We start from the raw sequence: 3,762 nt of genomic DNA, 5'->3' as shown, positions 1-3,762 counted from the left end.
CTCTAAATATAAAAAAGAAACGAACAAAATCCTTACCACCAACATCAAAATAACATGAACATAATTCATTCCTCATTAATATCTTTAAATGGCAATTGACTTTATTCAACAACAACAACAAAAAAAAAGAGAGGCTAGCAGAATGAGTGTAAAAACAGGATCCATCCTTCTGTTGCGTGCAAGAAACATATTTCAACACCAAATGTGGACATGACCTGAGAATAAAGGCCTGGAAAAAGTTTTCCAAACAAACAGACCCAAGAACAAGTTGAATAGCTATTCTAATTTCTAATTAAGTTGGCTTTCAACTGAAAGTAATCAAAAGAGATGGAGAAGGACACATATGCATCAGAGAAAAAAATCCACCAAAATGACATCTCAATTCTGAACATCTATGCTTCAAAGACAAAGGCAGCCACATTCACAAGAAAAACATTGCTGAAGCTTAAGTATCATATGGAACCCCACATACTAATAGTGAGAGATATCAACATCCCACTCTCACCAATGGACAATTTTTGTCATTAAGACAAAAATTAAGAAATGATTTAACTAATAGAAGTTTTGAATCAAATAGAACAGAATATATTGAATATTTCATACACACACACACACACACACACACACACACACCAGAATATACTTTCTTCTTAGCATGTCATCCACCATGATCTAATAACTTTCCTCTCAAGGATCCAAGAGTGGTTCAACATATGAAAATCCATCAATGTAATCCACCATATAAACAAACTGAAAGAAAAAACCCACATCATTATCTCATTATGATAGGTAGAAGTTTTAAGGTTGGCCCCCTACACAAAAATTTAGAGCAGAAGAAAGAAACTGGTGGGGCCCTGGAACTGCAATTACACCAGCCAGTTTGACAACTCTCTCCCAGGAACAAGCTGACCATAAAGTTAAACAATCTTGAGAAACAGGAAGCTCCTCCTTGTGATTTTTCACTGGTATTCTCAACATTTTCCAATGACGCCATCCCTACCCCCTTAAGTTGTGGTTTCTTCCTTTAAATTCCCCTTCTCTTAGCTACTGGTGGTCGAACTCCACTGCCCCTGCAAGGGATATGAGTCTCGACCCTAGTGCACTGGTTCCTATCAATAAACCTCGTGAAAATTACAGCAAGGGTGGTCTTACATGAGTTCTTGGGGGCTCGTGTCATCCTGAGACTTGAGTGAGGGTCTTCCCGCTCTGGGGGTCTTTCAGTTAGATACTGAAAAATATTTGACAAAATCTAGCACTCTTTCATGTTAAAAGTCTTGAAGATATCAGGATGTAAGGCACATACCTAAACACAAGTAGGCAATATACAGCAGGCCAACAGTCTACATCAAATTAAAGGAGAGAAACTTGAAATAATTACACAAAACTAGAGGACAGGAGAAGGCTGTCCACTTTCCCTGTATCTTTTCAACAAAATACTTAAAGTTCTAACTACAGCGATGAGACTGCCAAAGGAGATCAAGATACATATTTGAAAAGAAGAAGTCAATGTATTGCTATTCACAGATGATAAGTAAAGGTTATATAAGTGACTCCAAAATTCAACCTACAGCTAAGAACCTACAGAGAACTACTAAAGCTAAAAAAAAACCACCTTGAGCTAAGAGTATAGATACAAACCTAACTCAAAATAATCAGTAGCCCTCCTTTATACAAACAACTAATAGGCTGAGGGAAAAATAATCTTCACAATAGCCCCAAATAATATAAAATCCCTTGGTGTAACTCTAACTAACCAGGAAAAGACTTGTATGATAAGAACTTCAAGTCTCTAAAGGAAGAAATTTGAGGAAGATATCAGGAGATGGAAAGATATTCCATGCTCATGGATTGGTAGGATTAACATAGTAAGAATGACCATCTTACTGTCAGGCGTGACATGGTTACCAATGAGCTTGCGTGACAGTTTTCGCTTCGGGAGCAAGGTCAACATGACAGGCATCTCTGGTTATCTACCGTACAGATGGTGTTACTCTCTCTTGTATGCTTGACTGATTTGCCTTTTTATATATCTCAATAGTCCTCAAATATAACTTTGATAAGACTTTCTGGGAAAGGGCTTGAGGCTAGAGAAGGAAATGGCTTGGATGTGTATTAGAACAAAATGTATCCCTAGCTATTCAAAGAGTCAACTCAGACATAATGGGACAAGGCGTTCTGGATATGGAACCTGGATGCGGTAATTGTTCTCTGAGAAATTTTAACCAACTCATGATAATTACGTTGTATCAGGAAATATTTGAAGTAGGAAATATTTTTGACAAATGTGAAATTTTAGTAGTTAAGAGCATTGAATATCTCAAGGTAAAGTAACACTGGGCCTGGGTCACAAAGGACATAGATGTCCATACATAATACAAGAAATAAGATGGAGGAAAGAAATAGCTTAGTCTACTGAACTGGTGAGTAATGATGAGAGCCTGCAGGAGGGGAGATATGTATTAATAGACAATTTGATGAAGAAATATCGTTGGGGAAAACTGTTTCTGGAATTTCCATCCCCAACCACACACAATCCAGCTATTCTAATTATGAGCAATAAGCCTGATTGGGCAGATAAACAGAACACTTAACTGGCTTTAAGGCACCTTGCTATTTATGGTTTGTCCTGGCCTCGTGGCTCTCATCCATCATGGCTTCCTTCTGCTCAGTCCTCTTTCCATCCCCTCTCATCTTTTGCCTCTCTACCTACCCACCCTCTCAAACCACCAGTCTCATCTTTCCCTTCCACTGGCCAATCACATGCTCAAACTTTTATTGGCCAGTTAAAGTAGAGACAAGGTTCACAGGAGAGCATGTAAATATGTGATGTACTTCTACTCAGAGGCAACCTCTTTTGAGGAAGCAGAATTAACATCATAATACAAACAGCATCAGGACAACCCACAGCAGAAAACAGAAAGATATGGGTTTGTTTTTGTTTTTGTTTTTGTTTTGTTTTGTTTTTTTGTTTTTTGTTTTTTGTTTTTTTTTTTTAAAAAAAAAGGATCAGTAGAAGAACTGATCCCAGCGAAGGGTTCCTTGGATTAGTGAATTGCCCTTTTGGAAAGAATAGAACATTGATTTGCCCGGACTTGCCTGCCTAAAGAATTCAAAATAGATGTTCTTAGAGTTAGAATTTGGGCTTATGAAGGACCCCTGGGGGAAGCTGCAAGAGGAATAAGCTTTAAGATAGCATTTGGAAAAGAGTTTGTAAAGCCTTGTAGAAACGGATAGTTGGATGAGCTTAATACAGGGATTTTGCAACTAGAAAAAAAAATCACTCCAACAGAGGAAACAAGACCTAGAAACACAAATATAGTATGAATTTATCTATAAATGGTATTAACTATTAGGAAAATGATATTCAAACTACAATCCACAGACCCAAAGAGGATATGGGAAAAGAAGAGGCATATAAGTGGAATGCATGGATCTCTGTAGAAAAGGAAAATAGAATAGATTCTATGGATGAATTGGGGTGACGGAGGACAGGAGTTGTGGATCAGCTGGGGAGATGAAAACAGACAGTACAGTGCAGAGAAAAACAGTTCGAATTAGAGGACATTTCAGGTTAGGGTAGAAACTTAGTTCACTAGAAACTTCCTAGAGTCTAGAGTGTGACCTTTGTCAGGACTCATTCTAATGGAGAATAGCCTGACAAGGTAATCCTTTGCAGTTAGGCAGGACATCAGTGGCAGGAAAGGGGTACATTCAGTTGAGTTGTTATCTGAGTAGGTCAAATGAACATCCTCAAAGGAGCCG

Source organism: Rattus norvegicus, chromosome 20 (assembly GCF_036323735.1).
Source record: "Rattus norvegicus strain BN/NHsdMcwi chromosome 20, GRCr8, whole genome shotgun sequence".
Taxonomy (NCBI): Eukaryota; Metazoa; Chordata; class Mammalia; order Rodentia; family Muridae; genus Rattus; species Rattus norvegicus.
The sequence above is the reverse complement of the archived record's forward strand: the minus strand, read 5'-3'. Positions refer to the sequence as shown.